This window comes from Varroa jacobsoni, unplaced genomic scaffold (genome assembly GCF_002532875.2).
Source record: "Varroa jacobsoni isolate VJ856 unplaced genomic scaffold, vjacob_1.0 scaffold_265, whole genome shotgun sequence".
Lineage (NCBI taxonomy): Eukaryota > Metazoa > Arthropoda > Arachnida > Mesostigmata > Varroidae > Varroa > Varroa jacobsoni.
In genome coordinates this window covers 46,901-68,387 of record NW_019213167.1, presented here as the reverse complement: position 1 = coordinate 68,387, position 21,487 = coordinate 46,901, and the positions used below count along the sequence as shown (strand labels likewise).

The 21,487-nt window shown below is 43.5% G+C and overlaps 1 protein-coding gene and 1 long non-coding RNA gene across 4 annotated transcripts in view; one reads left to right on the top strand and one right to left on the bottom strand.

The window, feature by feature from the left end:
* Positions 1–21,487, bottom strand: part of p120ctn (adherens junction protein p120) — a 103,106-nt gene that overhangs the window by 73,946 nt on the left and 7,673 nt on the right. The window lies entirely within an intron of this gene.
* On the top strand, positions 7,603–17,844 carry LOC111258797 (uncharacterized). Its single transcript, XR_015310288.1, has 3 exons — positions 7,603–7,975; positions 8,381–8,493; positions 17,614–17,844. It is a non-coding gene; the product is annotated as an uncharacterized LOC111258797 (long non-coding RNA).

The window sequence follows — 21,487 nt, the reverse complement described above, 5'->3', positions numbered from 1 at the left end:
TCTGTGTTGTCTCCCTATGCTGTTTATCCTTCGGTTCTGCTCCTCGCCCTATGTCTCACTCGGTCTATCTATTGCACTTATTTCTTTAGTGTTACCACGTATTCGCCTGCTGAGGTGACTCAGATGGCTGTGGTTAGAGACGATGAAAAAATAAGTAGGGAACTTCGGTGGGAACTCATTTCTGAGCTTTTATCGTTCCCTCTTGCCTAGTTGAATCGACGTAACTCTTTCGCTTCATCCACTCCGTTTTTGTCAGCGAACGTCATTCTGTTACCGACGAAGATAGCGAGAAGGTCGACGTTAGGATCAAACGCTGCAAAACTGTTTTTCGAATCCTCAAGATTCGGTTTCTGACCGATTTCGACGCCGGCTGCTCGTGCCCTTGTAGTGCTGCTGTCGTCCACCGAAGAATCAAATCAGTAAATTCAGCGAGAAAACCAAGGCCAAAATCAAAATCAACGAACAGGGGCAAGATCGAACTGCGGATACTGGCGATTGGTGTACGAAAGCAACCCATCCACGTTTGTGGGTCGTCGTTGGCTGTTTCTCTTTATCTTCCTTTTATTCTTCGATTCGGTTCCCGTTGATTCGTACGTTCCCGTTACACTCTCCAGACGCCACCGGTGTTGCGGCCGCTACCGCTACTTTCTTGAGCATCGGTTTCTGACACTGCTGTCTGTTCCATCCGTTTTGGCATATATTTCTCTAGTCGACGTCCATCTCTTTTTTCCGAGCATCGCCCATACCGCAGCCGCTTACGGCTGTGCTAACCTCTCAGTGATACTCCACCGTCTTTTCTCCATACCGAAGAAAAGCAATGTCTGCCGTTTATCTCCCATTCTCCTGTCTGACGTATTTTCATCCATCCTTCCTTCCATTCGCCAATATAGAGGTCTGCTCTTCGTTTGCTCCCGTCGCACCGCACACACGCGCATACACAACGAGTTAGAAACTTCACCCTTTTCCCATCCAGAATTCATCCATCGCCGCAGACATTAGGTTCCTTACATCCGCCACCGCCGCCATCACCAGCAGCGGATACTTCTGCTCTCATTTACTTGCTCAACCTATCCGTCCCGTCCCAGCTACCGCATCCCACATGTACACATACACTCAAAGTCGACTGAACACTATCACTATTGCAAGCTACATGCGGTCGCACAGTTCCTTGCTTAGCGGGCGCCTTTCTTCGCTTCCACATGGCTGCCTCCAGTTGGCTATTTGCAACAAGTAGTAGTTACTACTTAATTATTAGAGATTAGCAATTAGAGATCCTGATGCTACAACTCCTACTGGACACGCGCGTTGCACGACCGACCAATGCAGCCAAGGACAGGCAATCAAGAAGGGCCGCTGCAGGGTTCTCTACCTGCTGCTTTTGCTATGCTAAAGGCTGTTGGCCTCTGGAAAACTAACAGCACCGAGGTTGCAGGCGACGTCTTTCCACATCTTCACTAGCCCCGTCTCGACACCCGTTTATTTTGACCGGTATAAAACACGAGGAAGACGGGTTTAAGGTCAGTTTACTACTACCTCTGTTTCGCTACTTCCAGCACGCCACTCGTTTACCGCAGGACCGACTGTGCATGTTGAAAGCCGACTGCAGCACTGTTCCATCTCACTCCGTTCAACATTTACTACTTTCCTTTCACCTGCAGTTCTTCGTTTTTCTCGAGCACATTCTTTCATGCCAACAACCCGCCATCTGTCATTCCTTTCAGTTTACCTCTCGCTCTCAATCTTCCAGGCATTGGTTGCCCGCAACACATCCGCCCCGTACCCATCACACCAATGCTAAGAGTGACTAACCATCGAGGTCCGTATCGTGCTCTGCCACGATAGGGGCAGAAGCAGACGCTATAGTTCTAGCCCAGCTGCCGCTCAACTGCTGCTGTATATCGACCACCCCTGACATCACAAGCCAGCAACACCAACATCTGAACTGTACTCTTACTCTGGTTGCCGGCGTTACTACTTTTGCTTTCTGCCACCTATGCGTACCTTTTACGACTATGCCTGACTATGAGCTACCGAGTCCCCTGTTAGGATTGGTGTGCATTGCTTTTTCTCCGCTAGTTATTACAACGACTACCACCACTATTACTGGTGCTGCTGCTTACAGCCGACTCCTACATTGCGCCGTCGATGTGGCCTCACATCTCTGGAAAGAGTCAGCCCATTTTTTCAGCAGTTCTCTTTCATTTTACCTAGCCTTTCGGCCACTTAGCACTACTACCTGCTTACAGCTTATTATATGCTTCCCATCTGAAACTCCCAGACGGACTCCTTCCCGATCCTCCTGGTATATCCAGTTATCAACGCAGCGCCCTCCCAGCTTTCCAGCCAACACTCAGCGTCCATACGGGAAGCGCTAAGCCTATAGGTGGCTGGCGGCCTATTTCTGCTTGGCCTTATCGGTTGCGACGGATGGCCACCAGGTACAAAGCGCAAAGGGCAGTAACCAGGAAAGGATTGAAGCCATCTACCCCTTTTTGGACTGCTACTCCGTCGACTTTACTGAAAGCTAGCAGCAGAAAAACCGTACACATACAAGGAGACAGCAACAGCGAACAAAGACGAATTGCTGAACGGTCTTGATGTATCGAGCGCAAGCATGCCATGGAACGTCCCGGAGAATAAAGGGAAGGCAAAAGGCGACGGTATGGGCTGACAAAAACAGAAAAACATGATGCTGTAAGGAAAGACGCCCCGCCACGCCAAAAGCAAAAGTCCCGTACAACAGACCACCAAGACAGGCATCACCAAGTGGGCATCGACCAAGTAACATCATGCGACAAAGATAATGGCGAAAGAGGACGTCACATGTTTCAGAGACAAAGGCAAAAATCTCTTTAGATAGATACATACAGGCACATACGTTTCTGTAGATAGGATGATATAGAAGATTTGTCTTGAATTTCATAATATAGAGCAGAGGTTTCTTTGGGTCCGCTGGCCGCAGGCAACAAAGGCCATAGAAAGAAAAGCATAACGAGAAGAGGTTATCATGTAAGGCAATTTAGCCATGTGGCAGTAGTGCTGCATATAATAGAACAGAAGCAGCACAGAGTACTAGCATTTGGACTGCTAATAGTATAGATGTAGTTAGGTGGAACGCCGCTCCGCGGTATGTGTTAAAAATTCCCTAGTAATCCGCAACGTTCGTTAAAACTATGAAGCATTAGCAGGTGCAGCACATATGCTGTTCATACATACATACATGGTAGAGTTGTCATAGAGCTAAATCAAACTTGCAGCCCTTCGATTGGACAGAAGAACCTATCAAACTATTTTTAATATCGTCTGTTATCTTATACATTGATAGCTGCTGTTTTTCAGGGCAATACTTCGGCCTACGTTCGTTGAAATAAAGTTGTGACTGTTAAACATTTACCCAGTAGATCGACACTACGAATGGACCTAATAACATATGCACCTGTTATAATTGTTCCGCTATGTATAATACCGCTTCATGGTAAGATCCAACTGCCTAAGTGTACAGAACGTTGAGTTAAAATGATGCAGGCATAGTATAACAGCATTAAACGCAATAATCGACGGCGTAATGCCTCGTCAACTCTCACTTTTGGAAAAAGCTGTTCTTTTTAAACCAGAAAAATGCACATTTTTCTATCTTACAAGCGATATCTTATAACACTGAAAACCGGTTAGGCGGTTGCAACATTTAATAATAAATAAAATAAAAAAAAAACAGTGACATTTATTCTGTGTCAACAGAAGTCCGCTAAAGTTATTCTCTACATATTCAATCCAATAGGAAAGCTTTTTAATCCAGGCATTCGAAAAAAACATCAAACGTACACATTGCATACCTTCGCTATAACACATGGAAAGTGTACCTTTGTTTTTCTTTTCATTCTCGTCACTCCTGCGTCTTGTCGTTACGGCGTATTTACATTAGAAGCAACGTGAACAGTTCGGACCTACGGGACCAGGCCGCCCTGTTAGCGGTAGTGGATTAGAGAGTGGGCCGAGGATAAGTCTCAAAAGTTAACTTCCTATCCAGTCTGGAAAGGTGAAGTATGGAGGTGGCAGCGATGGCGGTGGCGATGTACAAACTGAAACTTTCCTTTACCCTTCAGTATAGATGGTACAGCTGTTCCGTTTGGTCATGCCATCACTTCACGTCCCGGCGGCTCCCTTATTCTTAAATCCCCAAGCCTGACTACCCTTGCTTCTTCTCTCGACCGATCCACGCTCCGAGGCAAGCCCGGAATGTAAAAAAGCCAATCCTTTTGCTTTTTTTTTCCTCTCGCTACGATTGCTGCTGCTGGTTTGGTATGCGCAGCACAACGCACACCTATGTTGACGCTCAATGTCAAATATCGTGTTCGCGGGGCAGCGAAGGCGGCAGCACAAGTGAAAAGTCGCCACGTAAGACGCGAAGAAGACTTCGCGTTTGTTGCTCCAGCTTTGGTTGGTTGAGTTTGAATCGTCTGTATGTTACCGCTGTCGCTCTCACCGGCCTGACTCAACTTTGTTGTCTGCAGCAGAAAACACGCATTCACAAATCACATATATGTATATTTTGCCCTGAAGGCTGCACTCGCTACCAGTGCAAAGAGCAGGGGCTATAGCCCCAGCAACGGCAGGAAATAAGGCATTACACAGTCGAAAAACAGAGACAACAAGAAGAGCTAAAAAGAAAGAATAAAGACTTCGTAGTCGTTAATAGGCCTCCCGGTGTCTTTGTGTCCTTGTTTGCGTCGGTGAGCCGGACCCTCTCGCCTTTTGCACCGAAATCAGGCAGACAGGTAGGTAGATGGGGGTGTTCTGCCATCGCAGCCACTGCCTCACTCGCTTACTAAGCCTTGAACCAAGGTAGACAATTGGCGGCCGGCTCGCCGGTCTTTCGCCCGTTCGTCCATCGTTGGGCGTCATCGCTAGCTATGTCATGGAGGCTCCGTGTACGTTCGTTGAATGTACATTGTTCTTGTCCAGTCGGCTGAGGTGGTCCGGCTTGGCTAAGGTAAACTTTAACATAAATCAGCCGGAACGTATGAGCGTATGAAAAGATGGCATCCTCATTGCGTAGCAGCCGAGATGGGAGAAATAATACCCATGTACAGATAGCATATTTAGCCGTCCCATTCGTCTGAGAAGGTTTCGAGGCTGTTCGAAACAACGCGGGCAAATACCCCAGGCGGGTCTGATTAGGATATAAACGTAAGAATCTACGCAAAACCCTGCTCTTATTCTGCAGCAATTGTTTCCCTCCCTCTTTTCCAACCTATTTTTGAGCTTCAACAGAGTAGTGCTAACGAAAGTCTATAGACAGTATCAGTCCTTTATAGTGATGCAGATGAGACCTAGGCGAATATCTGGCAACTGATGTTGATCTCATAAAGATGCATTCGTTTTTAAATCTGTCCAACTGAATTAGTCGTAATGTATGTATCCACTTAAACGCCACTTAATCAGTTTAGCTATTTCGCCCAAACGGTTTTCTGATATCTGAAAATAACTGAAAAACGTCTATGTCAGGTAACAAATGTATTTAATAATTATGTAAAGTTATTATATTTATTGGACGACAAAATAAAATAGGTTTATATCTTCCGCTGGTGGCCTGCACAATCCACAGAAAAAAACATTTCTCCAAGCAAGCTACTCTATTAGATTATAATGTCTCTTATTTAGTCACGCCTGTTATAATAATGTAACGCCACATTATAATGTGAACTAAACGAGGCCAAGTTTCCGCAAATCTCCTATACAGCAAGTAATACGGTAGCCTGGTATTGAATGTCCTCAAATGATTAAACTGTTCGGTCAGTTTTGCAAAGATAAACTCCAAATCTTTAGTGATTTTTCCATTTTGCTTATTAATTCGCTTAACATACAAAACTCTTGATCAACTATATTCGACTGTGTTCACCCTTAGAACCGTGTTCACGATTATAGTTTGTGTGTATCTAGTTGTGGGTACGTGTGTCTACTTCGGTTTTAAATGAATCGTCCGTGGTCCTGCTTGTTCGGGGGAGGTATGACCCCTAGACCGCGATCAATCAATGTGTAAGAATCGCAGCCTTTTGCTCTGATCTTACCGGAAGATCGTTCATCTTAGCTGGCTGAGTTTCAAGGAGAGCCTGCGCGTAAGAAGAGAAGATCCTATTAACGCCCTCTTCTAACTTTTATTCCTCCTTATTATTTTGTCTTCGTTGTCTAAAAAGCAATGGCACAACAGAACTAATCCTGACGACGACGACTACAATTACTACTAACCGGGAACTTCAGGTATTTGAAACGATATAGGACAGGCCGCAACAAAGAGTCGACAAACCAGCTTTTATTAGGACCCTCATTCTCGCCGCATCGCCGCCACCGCAACGTCTAGCCGCAGCGATACTAGTAATAGTAATGTATAGCTCATGTGCTTTGTTGAATGCTCCACATGGATGAAGCGACAAGGTTGAGAGTGTCATGCAATTGGCTCTGCTCGTTTACCCCATTTCCGCACTCCTTCTCTCTATCCACACAATAAACCTTTCGGCATGCTGATTACCAGCCTCGCGGTCACAGTGCTGGTAAGTCACCCTTTCTACTCTTCCCTGGTCTCGACGACGCTAATTACATGAAGTGCGCTTTACTACTCGATCACGGCCGGTATAATCATCGACGTAACCGTAGCTCTCCACCGCCGAGGCAGCATCGTGCCACCGCCTAACCTTTGTTTCGTGCAATACCATATCTACCGTTTCAATAACGCACGCGTAGGATAGCAGAGTGCGAACTTTCGATTTGGGCGGCGATCGCTGGAGTGCAGAGTGGGCTGTTTGTACCGCCTCTTGACACCGCGATATGGCGTTTTTGAGTGCTGTACAACGTAGGTGACGCACACAGAAGGAAGTGTTGTATGTAGCGTGCCCCGCGGTCGCATCCATGTGTCCAGTCAGCGAGTCAAACCGGTGCCAGTCGGAGCAGCAGGATTCAATCGTACACCGCTCCATCTATTTAAACACATCCGTTATTCGCCGCCACCCGGCACAGCGCCTAATGTAGCAATGTTCATTTCTCTACTCATGCACACTGCACAACAACTGCACCATGCAATACTGTGCACTACAGGATTTGCATATATACTCACGCATATTGTATATGCGCGTATATATCGATTATAGCAATTGTTGGTGGTCGTAATGCTAGTAACGGGTGACGGCACCTTTGGCTGAATGCATGTCATATGCTCTTCCGATTGGCAGGGCAGCTGGCAACAATATTTTCCCATCATCGTCTCTCAGTTTGTCCAACCTTCCTACCTCCGAAAACCACAGAGTCCCCACTAACACCAATAGCATTGAGGACAGCAGAACTGTATCCATGTAGCGACACCGTCTGACGGCTCAGCCGACAGGAAAAGACGGAGGAATTAATGTGTACCGCATTCTGCTTCCGCTGTACATATTCGACTCACTCCTCAGGGAATCAACAGTATCGCAAACGCCTCTTCGTCCTTCCCTAAACCATTAGTTACCTCCACATACAACAATTATATCTATGCTGTCGTCTCGCCATTGTCAGCAGTGACGACGTGCTCCGTCGCAGCGTTTGCATCAGGCCGTAGCTTTCTTCCGTAAGCACTTGATAGTCTCGCATGCATGCAGAGGTGTTTGCGTCACTGCAACCGTTACTAATGTTAGTGTAACTATATTGACGACTTGAGGATAGACATGTACGCATATGGAGAAGCGAGGAGCATTCAATGCACGGTCGCCTCATTTGTTTGCCGATTGTCGCGAAACTGTGTCGTTTATCGTGTACCGTATTGAATCTAGATGGAGTTAAGTGCTACTTCTCCTGATTTCCAAACAGTCAGTGGGTGATCATAGTAGGGCCGTTGTAAATGGTTAACGCCGTTTGAGAAAATAGACGTGCAACAGCTGCGTCACTCTACCAAAGCAACATGGCCGACCTACCCAGCATCGACTGTTATGGTTGGAGGAACAATATGGAGGTAACAACTGTTACCTGTTTTGCTTGTTTTCATTTGGCGTGACTCAATTGAGACTATTGTATTCGTCGGAGTCGAAAGTAGTTTGATTAACACCTATCGGATAAATCTTTTGTTTAGAATTATCGTCTGCCGCTCTGTTTCCACTACCAAGCGCTAGTGAATTCTCCGCGTGAGATATCGTGGCGTCGCCTCAGCATTCTTGACAAATCACATCAAAGTCGTGAGCGAGTAAAAGCTCACAAAATCTAGAAACGATATAAAATCACTTTTATAGAAAAATCAAGACGCTGGCAGATTTTCTAACTTAAAAGGAATGAGTGCGTTTAGAGTACAAGTAAAGATAATACACATCGTTCCCTTAATTTCCTGGATAATAATAAATTCGTTACTATATGTTCGTATAAGGCTGATGAATAGACCCCAGCTAACTCGCCAGCCAATGCACCTAGAAATTGTTCCTTTTTCGACATTCCCAACTGGATCAAGAGCGCCCCACGACCTACCAGTGGAATAAAAAGGCCAGTATACGTATTTTGCTATAGATATGTTTAATAAGAACAGTAGGATCAGTCTGACTTGCATTTCAGCGGCAAAGTTTACCCTGATCCAGACGTTTATCGGCTACAAAATGAGCTCTAAGCCTATATTTTTATACCTATCATAGAAATAACTGTGCATCTAGCGCTTACTAAAAATCGACGCTTACTTAGTGCTCAATATTCTGAGCGATCTCGTCTTACTTAGATTTAGCTGTAAAGACAAGTTATGTTCTTTTTCAAAATTGCTTTGTTTATTTCCTGCTTATCAATGGCTGGAGATATTTCAACAAGATCAGGCTAGTGGGATTTTCAGCCAAACCACCATTAGGTGCTAAACCTTGTTCAAACCGGTATGATTATTTATAGGGTTGTATCTGTTGTGAATTTCTTAAAGGTTAGTTATAATTAAATATCCGTTAATGTACTCTATGAGGTGCCTTCTATTGGATGGGGTCAATATTATAGCAAATTGCTCACCAAGAACAGCATTGTCAGCCAAGTTAGTGCTCAGTAATTTACTTTAAGCGTCTATATGTATATATATATATATACATATATGTTCGCTGAAATTACAAAACTGAGTCCTAGCTATTTTGCTGTCCCACTAAGCTTTTCCTTTCCTGTCATTATGCCCCCTACCTTCACTTGTACCATTCCAAAACAACGATACATCTGTCTACTATCCCCTTATCGTCCCCGTTTTCCCACGTGTACATGTCCCCCCCCCCCTTTTTCTCTCTCTAGCTAGAATTTTCTCTTGATTTCCACCAACAGCTTAACAAGCTCTTCTTCTCTGACTTAGCTGAGACCGCTGGGACGAATTACTCCCTGGGCGCCCCGTGTTTGGGCCGCAAGCCGCTGCTATGCACGCCCTTAGTATCCTATAAATATCAGGCAGATACTGAAACAAGCCCGCACTAGTTTCAGTATCTGCCTCTCCCGCCCCTACTGTCACGCTTTTCCACCTGCATATCGCATCCCCTAACAGCCGGAGAAGCGTCTCTCACTTCTACTAGTACTGCCATGAGCAGTGCTGTACAATAGCAAGCCTAATTAACTTGGCATAAACAGAAATATAGAACATGTTCAACGTCAGTCTCAATTCTCCATACGTGGTGTTTTAATTATACGCACTTCGACATTGCAATACGGCTAGCAATGGCAACAACAACGGCGCATACCAGTGCCACGGGCCCCATCCGTCTTCTACGTAAACGTGTGGCGTAATGCGCGACTCCATAGGTGACCAAAATGGTTAGGGTCATATATATATGCCGCATAAGATATGTTTGTATACCATATTAATTACACAAGGGACAAGTTGTAATCGACGCCTTAATCAACTAATACGTAACATAAAGATCTCCGCATTCTTTCTATAGGGAAAAAAGCCATTGCGCTAGCTTTTTGGGTCGTTTTTAGTCCATTTATTGTATCTATTATACGTATATATAGACTGAGTCGGAGGAATTCGAAATAGTTACTACCCCTTTTCATATACAGTACAACACAACATACAGGGACCCACCTCTAGTAGATAATACCATGGCATGTCAACTCTATTAAAATTATTACTAAATGGTGAACGTTTTCGTAATTATTTAAACTATTATACGTTAGCAACGTTTTATTGTTTGTTTAAAAGTATAGTCTCCTAGCTAGATTCGAGGCATATCTGATCCGAGGCAGACGCAACTCACAAACTGTGCGGCAAATAATATTTATACAGATAAATCCCTATTTAATTCTATAATTGGGCCCGCAAATTGAATGTAAATATCAAACATGAACTGAAATTGAAACTCTGTAGACTATACACACAGCTATACTAGAAACAACAGTGAAAGTATTGTTTATTTGTTTCAGACGTTTTCTTAAGTCGCTTAAATCAAAACTCTATAGGGCTTATATATGTAGAGTTAGAGGCGATAAGCACTTCCAAGTTTCGGTGATCCCTCGCAATAACTTACTTTTTCCCACCCGATCAAACTGTATAGACGCTTCTCACAAAATGAAGGTGTTTGTTACACTATTCTGCGTTTCTCTAACGATCACAGAATTATTTTTCTTATACGATTAGGCGGTCCTATCAAAGCTACGTACATATTTTTTTATGCACGCATTCAACTTTTGGATCGGCCGCAATCTGACGCTGTCTGCACATGGATCTAGCTAGTGCGAAGTTGGCGTTCGGCCGTAGTCCGTGTTGCTTTCTACTACTCTTACTAGCTTTGCGCTTTTCTACGCAGAATAACAAATGGGTAGTCCTGCTCGAACAGCGTCAGCTGCAATAACAGCAGCGTTCCAGCGGCAGAAACGTAAACCGGTGATTGACCTTAATCAGTGACCTTTGTAAGGACGACATCATTATCCTCGTCTTCAGGCTCACCCTTGTGCTCGTCGTCGTAGCCGAGTCGCCGTAGTTGTTCTCAATTCACTCAGTCGCCTGTCGCCGTTAAGTATTTTCTTACTGCAAAGGCTATCTGCGCTGTTCATCTAAACACGGCAGGAGAGGAGAGACGCTATAGTAGGGCAAAGCTCGCAGCTTAACGGCGGTGGGCTCCGGCCCTTACGACTCAGAGCAAGACAACATCAGATTGCCTGAGCCTGCTTATCTCTTTCGCCTACGGCACACCGAAAAGCCGAGCGTTTCATTGCCAAACCGGTTATGCTATGTTAGACGTTCAGGACTACGTGTTTTCACATCTCGCATACAAAATCAAGAGTGAACCTGGATATTGAATATGAAATCATAAAACAACATCATTTATCTAGGTAAGTCAGTCAGCCCCTGTGTTCGCAAAACTGGGTTATAATTTCGTAATTGTAGCTTGTAAGGCTCAGCATTTTAAACTGAAAATGCGGTTATTGCCGAAGGTGGGTTGTTGAAGAAAGAAATCCCACTTTCATTGACACACCAAGATACATTATTGTTTCATTTCCAACCAGCTAAGCTGAAAGATTTGTTTTGTCATCCACTCATAGTATACCTTTACGAAAAGAACGAAGATTACGACGATTTTCAATACGCATAAAATATACAATTCAAATACCCAGCAGATCCCCGCCTCTATAGAGCTGACCACGGCACTTCTAGTTTTTCGGTGGACCAATGCTTTGGGGAATCTATAGAATAAAGTACGTAAGTTGAACCATAGTAGCTGAAAGGAAAGTGACGATAAAAAGGTAAACATGCAAGGAAGGCAAGTATTTCAGTTTTTCGCCGATTCTTTCATTTCCGGTGCCATCTTGTTGTCGTCTTCGTTCGTTAGTTCATCCGTCTGTTTTTTTTTCGCTATTTTACTTCTTTAATTTTTCTACACAGAGAAATTAAAGTAAAATTCACCGCTACGCCGTTATCTGTTCAATTTTTATTCGTGGTACAGATAGGCCATTCAAGCTACAGAATTACTTTCGGTACAGTACCCGTCTACAACGACACGGCTATACAGGCCAACACAGTCTTCGTATGTTGTCCTGTAGGTCATTATCGGGGCACACGAACCAGTGCCACCATAGACGTTGTTGCCGGGGGGCGGCAATCGAACACTAAACAAACCATGCACAGCATAGTGACGACACAGGTCCATTGCTTGCGACCCATGCAGACTGAGGTGCAGCAGTAATGGTGATAGCAACAGGACGATAGGTAGGAATGTCCTACTGCCACAAGTCAGCGTACAAGACTTCTTCCTTTACCCGCCACGTCTGCTCAAAGCAGGCTTCATCTCTTCTGCGTTGGTTCGCCGGATCCCATAGGAATTATCCATATTCCCACCTCCTAGGCGCCAGTTCTATCACCAACAGGCTGGTTCGTTGGGCTATCTGTTTGATCCTGCGTTCGCTTTTGCTGGTATGTCCACCGATGCAGCTGCAGCACTACAGCTGCCCCTGCCGTTACCATCAAGATATGGCGTATCTCTGACCTCCGGACAGAGTTTAGGTCAGAGAGCTCGGCTCCGTTCAGTCCTAATCGGGTAAAGCTGTTCTCGGTCGCTAACGCGACTGTTGTTGCGCGAGTGCTGCGAACTATGTATGTTATAGTATACCAATCACAAGCAAATTCCCATCAGAGACTATCGGTAACGTTAGCAATGAATCGGCGGCTGCTCCATATCGACCAGCTCGGTTACCCAATGCGGCGACAACAAAGAGCTTGCCATACAGCTACATAAGTTCTCTTACGAAAGGGTCAGAGGCAAGGAGGAATGAGGGGTGCAAACCTCCACCTCCACTTCTAGCACTTCTTGCTCACACATTGCGGCAGCTGTTATGGAAGCCGAAAGCAGGAGAAGCTCGCGACAGCCTTTCCGCGCAACGGTAGGAACGGCAAAGACACAAAGAGCGCCTTTAGCCATATCACGAGGTTGTATAGACACGCAGAACTGCAGACAGAAACTGCAACAGAGCGATTTTCAGCGCGCGCTCAAGGCGAAAAGGAAAGAACGGTGTTTACATAAAGACGATAAGGGATAGCTGAAACAGCGATATCTGTGGATTTGTGTTTTTTAGTGACACGTACCGATCGCACAAGAATGAAAAGTTTAACGGCAAAATTTTTATATGACAGCCCATGTTTAGCTTCCAGCTTGCGAACGAATGTTAACAAATTCTGCAACTGTTGTATTACAACTTCGATCACGCTTGGATCAAATTTTTTGGGCCAAGATCGCAGACCCCATCACCGTAAAAACGTTATCCAAGAAAGACGAAGCGTGATACAGAAAATGAAATATTGTTTCAAGAAGTGCAATTTTTTGCAGATGCCTCACACTCACCGCGAGATTTTATTGCAACCTAGTTTTAGTTCGCTTCCTTTTTCGGAAATTATATATTGAGTTAGAATAAAAACGTTGAACGACAGCGAACAACAAAACTATATTGACAGAAACGATAAAATCTCCAAATAGCACGTAAACACGTAATATAGTTTCATTATGATTATTATCATTATTATGCTGGAACTATTCCTAAGAGCAATAGTAGCTAAAAGTAGTAGCGAAATTAATATCAACCTCCACAAAAATGAGTTAAATATATAATAAATATAATATAAATATAAAAAATAAACTGAATAGAAATTACATTTTTTAAATTCAATTATTTCGTATGGATAAAATTATTGTGGTTCCTTGGAAACTAAGTAACTACAACAGTTTTATCAGTTTTACAATATTCAGTTTGCCACTTCCGTTATCCCCCCCCCCCCCCCGTTTACGACACATCTATCAACAGTCATAAAAACTTATATTTTCTACATCAGTTCCTTATTCAGTCTTTTCTTTCCTTTTTTCTTCCTTGCGCTAGTTTCCTTCAGCCTTATCATCTACAACGTGACAGTGTACCCATTTTTTTCTAATTTTCTATCTGTTTTTCCTCGTTTTTATACCGTCCTGATCCTCTCTGTGTGCTTGATATCTCGGCTGCAAACATTGAGCCGTTTAGAGTCGGTTCGCTCCGTATAAACTACCGCTGATCAGCGGAGTGCACACATACATCGTCGTTACAGAACTGAACGCGGCAGACTGATGCGTTCCGCGACGAAGGCGGAACATTCTGTATCTTGCAACGCCAAATATTGATAGCCCCTCTTAGTGTCAACAAAGGCTTAAGTCGGAGAGCAAAGCCTTACGTTTAGCAGTTCGTGGTGCAATATGGCCGCATCGAGGTGATCAAATGGTCTACCCGCTCAATGGTCACTGCTAATGCTAGTTATTCGTTCAGCTGTTCGCTGGTCAGGCGGAAAACATTGTGCGAACGGTTTTAGTTACAACAAACTAGGCAGACTAAACATGCAAGAATTAAATAGATTAACCTATTTTTTCTGGATCTATTTTCCTATACAGCACAATATTAGTTCGGTCGTGTTTTACGATTTATTCGACAACCGTTAATAATTTGTGAAATATTATATTAGAAGATTACTGGCTTTTTAAGTTCTCTATATAATTGAACCTTGGGGTGAGCTGTTAATTTTTCTTTTGTTTTCAATAACTTTTGGTTTGAACTAGTAGAGCATCAATGATTTTTGCTTAAATGATTCATAACTGACGACATCTCAGTTAATTTTTTCAGTTAAGTGAATATTTTTCCGTGGAACAGTTTTCTTTTTTGCTTAGAGGTTTAATCGAAGAGATAGATATTGTTCAAAAAATTATAAAACAAGTAATGTTTCATTAAATAAAGCAGCCATTATAGATATAAAATGTAGCCAAGACCCTGAAATATGTTTTCTGCCAACTTATTTCAAGATTCGCTTTTCGGGTGTATGCTAAACAACATGTGATTTTTCTCGCTATTTCGTAGGGCTGTTTGGAAAATGTTTTTATTACTATCTATACACCATTGGCCCCAGCATACTTTGATTAGATGCACACATGTACAAGGAACACGCATACTGATAAACCTGTATTGGCCTCTTCTCCGTCTTGTACCGACATTTTAAGGCGCCACTAGTAGTAAAAGGGGCCGCAGCTCCGTACGAATCCGTTTTCGTGATGAATTGTCAGTCTTTACCATGAAATTCGACTCTGTTCGACGCTGTTCACTACTACTATGATACGTTGTCGATGCCACTACCGAGTCCATTCGTGCATTGACAGAGAGATTCCTGCCTGAATTCGGGACACAAGTGAAACTAACAGCATCTGTAGAAGCAGTTTTACCGACGACGGCGTAGCTCGTAACTGAAGAGGGGAAAGTTGAGTCCTGAAGTGCAGGGGCCAGGCTGCAGTCCTGCAGCCTTCACCGTGCGCTATATGTAAATATTGCTAGTAGTAGTTGTACAAGCGGCGGAGAAAGCCCTTCGGTCTCCTTGAACCTTCACGCAGTTTGGTACGAACCGTTGGTTGCGGAAGCTGCTTGCCTCTGCATCATGTTTATCTATAAATGCTTCCTCATAACTGTATTAGACTAAAAAATAACGGCCCAGCACCATTCTCGGCTCGGGACATCTAAGAAAAGCAAGCAAGCGCCCGGTATGGCAACTGGGAACAAGGAAAGCCGCGTGAATATCAGGCACTTGCTGCAGTATGCTCAGATGCAAATTTCCCAATGAGCCAGACGATGTAATATAGCTGGGGTTTCAAGCTGTAGCGGACTTAACGAACAACATCGTAAACACAATACACCAATGAAACTATGACGACGATCGGCGGCGGATCCTATCAAACTAGTTAACTTCTCTGGCAGTCATGTGAAACTTCGCAGCAATCGTTCTATTCAGAGATAAATAACTCTAACTCATGAAGGGACACATATATTTCGTCGAGTCACGTTAGTCTCTTCGTTTGGAGTATTACGCACAAAAACATACGCCGACTTTTGAACGTACTGATGAAAGTCATTATTCATAGGAATGTAGCACGACGCGCGCAGTAAAAGTGACATTGCAGCCATCCATGTTGCGATGGCTATCGCTTTTAAATCCAACTGTGACTAGCCGCGACGAACGCCGTAGGAAAAATTTCTATATGTTACGAAATCTACTTTTTATCCAATAGGAATTGCTCGTCGTGTTGCAGGGTCCTGCGCACAGCCAGAGGTACGCTACATAAACGTGCCTATACAATATGCCTTATATGCAATATATTTTTATGCAGCCACCATAAACTTTCGACCCTGCTTTCCACTGTTCTCCCTCGTCTTAGGAGACAAACGTCGAGCAAAAGACCAGGGATTTAGCCGTAAGGTTAACGTAAAGTAAGAACGAGTAGGCTGAGAACTTAATGTGGGCGACGACGCCGATCAAGTAACGGTGGCTACAATTACAATGACGACCGGCAACGCTTTCTTGCCAGGCCTTGCGGGATCGCCGAAATCAGAAGCGAATGCAGAAGTACTACTAGCATCAGAAGACATATCTTTATTAGTTCTCCATGTTAGTGCCCAAATCACCGCTACACCGGCTTCGCTAAGCGGTCATGTAAGTCTTAGCGCGCGCGAGTAGGCGACGAATCTCGCGTGTTGCTTTTCCTCTCCGTTAAAAGAAAAATTTTCTCCATGTGACTTCTTCATCAGAAGCGGGACAGCAAAGGTTGCTTTTTCATTTGAGTGACGATAACTGTAGTAACAACGACGATATGGAATTTAACGATAATGATGGTAACCATAATGATCACTGATTATGCAGAGGGAGGAAAAGAAGGGGCTTGGTTGGAGCTGCACTACAGAAGAGAATTGGGGGCAAATGTAAGCAAATACAGCTGCACAAGGTACATCTTTGTGGTACAACTAACATTGCCAGCTGAGGAGAGCGACATGAGCCTAATAGAAGGGTTCTCGGCTATTGAATCCCGACTTGCCAGCTGTTCCCGAGTAAATTTCGAACGAAACATAAGCGGATCGCGGTTGAATGGACACTCAGTCGATACCAAAGCAAAATCAAATTTAAGCAACTCTCGCGACGGACGCCTAAAACAACAATACCATCAGCTGGGTCTGTGTGCGGTAGGGCTAAAAAGCGTCAGGGCGAGATGCCGACGGGCAAATGCAAGTAATGTCCTACCTCGTGTTGGTATTTTACTATCATCTAGCAGCAGTAGCAACATCGGAATGCGGGCCGCTCCCCCCCCAAGCTACTTTCACTTCTGAAGCTTGAGCCAATGCCGTGCGATACAATATGATGAGCTTGCCGCCCGAAACAGGGGTCATCATCCTTGCAGCGGCAAATGAAAGACATAGTAAAGGGAAATAAGAATGGACATGGACACTCCCGAACAGCAAAACAGTGAGGAAAAAATTAGCACCTCACATAGTGTTCGCCGATGATTTTAGCCAAGCTCAAAGAGAATTACTATTACCAGTTCGAAATATCAGCATGATCAGAGGGATCAATAATAGTAGTAACCTATCCCTGAGAGACGCTTAGTGATAAAAGCAGGGCACAGTATCCCTCAAGCACGAGGACTGTCTTATTCTTACGTTCAAATGGACTTAATATGTTATTGTAAAACGAAGACATTTCGTGTGTCTGGATTTTTGGTAATGTTCAAGTCAGAGCCTTCGTCACTGTGTTACTAGAGCTTCAATCTTAGTTGGTGCGCAAATTTCGAACTACTCCTTTTATTCACCTACTGGTCCTCTCGTCTATGTTTTCAGATGTTTCTGGACTATATCCGCTGGACACCTCGCTCGTGAAATAACTGTACCAGAAAGTCTGAATGCTGAATTATAATAGGTTTATTTTGGTACACAACATTATCCGCAAGCATTTCTATTAAGGAACGTCTCTAGATGTACTGCAGCCTCTATGCGTAATTTGTCAAATATTGGGATGACGCAATAATAAACTTAGCAAGTTAGCCTTCACAAATCGCCAAGTAAGGAAAACAGCTCGTCAATGACAAAGCTCTTTGATAGACGTGAATATATAAAAGCATGTTGCTGTGCTTAAAGCTCACTTTGCCAGACAAACAGGTAAAATTGTTAAGAATCAATTGATATTATATGTATCTTGATGCTGTCGGTTTTCTGCTCTATAAATGTGCTGCATGAAATACATATTAATAGATGCCAGGAAACAAAGAAAGCTTGAAGACAAAAAGAGTGGGTTCCTGAATAAATAATAATGTGCGTCAGGTCAAAAGGCTTGAAGGTAAAAAAAAAATAGTAGAAATATTAAAATACATGATTTACTCCGACAAACCGAAGGTTCGGTCAGTTTTATTATGAGAATGTCTTTTTGGTTTTTGTAGAAATTAATTTTTTGTAGGGGTTGACACTTCTCAGAGATATCCACGTAACAACATTCATCTTTTCCTTGAGTCAAGTCACTACAAAGGTCGTATAGAGATTCAGATATAAAACAGCGGAGTAGCGGCTGTTTCAATGCAACAGCCACGAATTCTTTAGCTCTCAAAATGGCGTAATGCCTGTTTGACCTAAAAGTGAACTTTGTATAATCACAAAAAAGTTAGGTTACTTCAGCCAATTTAATAAGTCGACCGGAAATAACCGATTCCCTTTCACCTTCACCGCAGCCACTGCAAAGATTCTATCACTCTACGGGACTCCAAAACGAACTTTGACAGCTGAATAAAATCTTACTGGACCAACTACGTTTGATTATGCACCAACGGCCATGATTCCTGTGTAAAATGCAAATCGTGCATGGATTATATCAAATACGCCCGCCTAATGTACAATAGTTTCTTTTATATCTCGGTGTAGATGAAACATATGCGCATGGCTGAAGGCCAACGCGACATTGAGATCATTTCCTTTTTGCGATTTTTTGGCAGTACTCTCCTTTAAACATACTGTTGATTCCCATAGTTAGGAAGAATCTTCTGCCATCGGAAATAGTATAGGATTGTTTCCTCCTGTCAATAACTGGCCCCACAGGAGCGGGAAAAGATCTCCCATCAGCAGTCAGATTAGATGAAACATTATATGACCGAAACAAAGTTTCAGTAAGCTGTACGCCAATGCCAGCTGAAGTCAAATTTACCATCTTCTGACAAATGCGTTGAAGCTCGCCGTCTCTCTCACTTTCGTTGTTAGTCAAGTCCGGAGCCCGACGGAGTTCAATCAAGCACAGCCTCTCGGCGCTTGGCTCGTTGGGTAACACCCATTCGCTTGACGTTCACTCTGATAATAGCCTTAATAAGGTGGAAACTGCGCTTCAAAGGAGTGCAACGTAAGAGGCCCCCCATACCGCAGCTGTTGATTAGAGCGGAGATGTTTGGGAAGGCGAACCCAAAGTCTGCAAGCACTCGACCAACTTTTCGACCAACCTATCCTCCCTCACCCATTTACTACTGACCACTTCAGTGAAGCACACAGACTCAGTTATGCGACTACTTTCCCCTTCACCCCAGCCGTTTGGTTGGTTAATCTTCTAACTGGCTTCTACTGTCGCGATTCCTACTCGCGCCACCGCTTTATCGGTCGGATTCCGTCGCCGCTGGAAATCGATCGCTCACGAGTCCTTTGTGTCGGTTATCACTCGCTATCAAATTTTGTACGAAGTTTAGAAGTGTCTGCTGCTTCCCATCGCCTCGTGGTCCCCTACCTCGCCGTATGAAGGCATACGAGCAACAAGTACAGCTGCAAGTAGGTTTTTTTAATCTTATAGCTGATACCAAAAAAGGGTCTTCAAGCGAACTATGCTGCACATTAATTACGTTGGTGAGATGCGTCGCGCCAGTATTAATATACCGGTTATGCAATACTAATTGTAACCCTCAAATGCGAAGTCCACAACGAAGCTTTTAAAATACCTGCATGCACATATGGCTAATACGCTAGTCGACTCAGTCTCAGCCGAGTGGAGATTAACTGGCGACTTGAAATGATCCTGGAACTGGAGGCATCCGTGCGATGCGGAACAGCACACTGGCGTTGAGCTATAATTGCTACACCAATCGAATAGCACTCGCGATATCAATCAAATATTAATGTTCAGCCGCGAAGCCATCGTGTTGTTCGCTTAGCACTGTTTCTTTGCAGGACGAAAACGACCTTCATCGACACCTATTCTCGGCTCGAATTTCCTTGTCAAGCAATCAGTCCTGCGCGAAACGACAGCATCTTTTTCCTTCTGCTGTCTCTTATTTTCGTCAGCCATGAAACCCTCGAATTTCAGAGATGTCGTGCCACGCAGGAACGAAAAAGAAACTTTAGAAGGCATGAGGAAGTCGAAAGGCAGTAGAGACTAGGAAAAGCAGTGGAAAAACTAAGGGTAAACAATTAGGCATTAGTAATATGATACAATATAATATCATGGTCACATAAGGACGGATCCTAGCTTTTTCCATGAACTTTACCGCTGAATCTTTCAACGATATGCCACGAAGCGAACCGCGCGTCATCCATGCTGATCAGCGGGGTTTGACCAAACGCTGTTACTTCCGATAATAATAATAACTCTCGGGTATATAGCAGCGAAGTCAATCACAGTAGAGTCAATTCGCAAGGAAATCGTATGAGAAAAAAGTTAAAAATCTAGAGACTTTTAACTAATTTTTTTTTTAGTGAATTTTAGTGAATTGATGAGATCAGCATGAAGCCATGGTATGTTTGGGATAGTGAATCAACTCCAAGCAGCAATGCAGTAAAAACAGTAACTTTTGTTGAGCGTTCGCAGTTAATAATATAGTGATAGTAATATTAATAATATAGCAGTACTAATAGTGAAACACAGAGCATATGTTTTAAAAGGCCTTTGAGAAGTCAAGTATTTATTACTATTATTATTATTATTATTATAACTTGCCAGCCATTATACAGTCGAGCCCAAAAATTTCTGTGTTTAGTCATGATATTCATACAAGGAAGGAAAATCTTCGTAAAGCTCATATGCTGACACTCGGAAGGATAGTTCTAGTATCTTTCCTACGGGTATTCGATTTAACGATGATTTTATAGCCGATAATTGAATTTTGGCGTCTTATTATTATTGCACCACCTGCAATTTCTGGAATAATTATTTTAAATTTTTCCAGCTTTATGTTCACTATAACGTTCTCTCATTGTTTCTCAATCTACCACTGATCCAAGCCCTCATATTTTAACTAAGCTGAGAAGTAGCTGGTATGAAAATCGCTAGCACCTTTGAGAAACAAGCCTTTAGTTACATAAATGAGAGCTAGTTCTGCTAGCCACAGATTCGTAAACGCTCGGCCGAGTAACACACTCTAGCATACACATATATAGCCGTAGGGTAAACAGTAAGCAAAAAGAAGCCACACTCGCGTCCGATGACCGACTAATTCTAAATAATTCTGAATAACACAGATATTTATTAACATTTCCTGTTAGCTAATGCTAGATCAAGGCAATAAAAGCCATCTACAAACGTCTGTTTTTTATTTTCCAGTCGCTGCAAACCATACCAGTAGCCGCTCATAGAAATATCATTTGGCCTTTTTTGTTGCCGCCATCGTAGCTTCGTATTAACTCACATTCGGTTTGGTTTCCCCCAACTGAGTGCTGAACCAGCACTTTCAGCAGCAGCACCCAACAAATGATA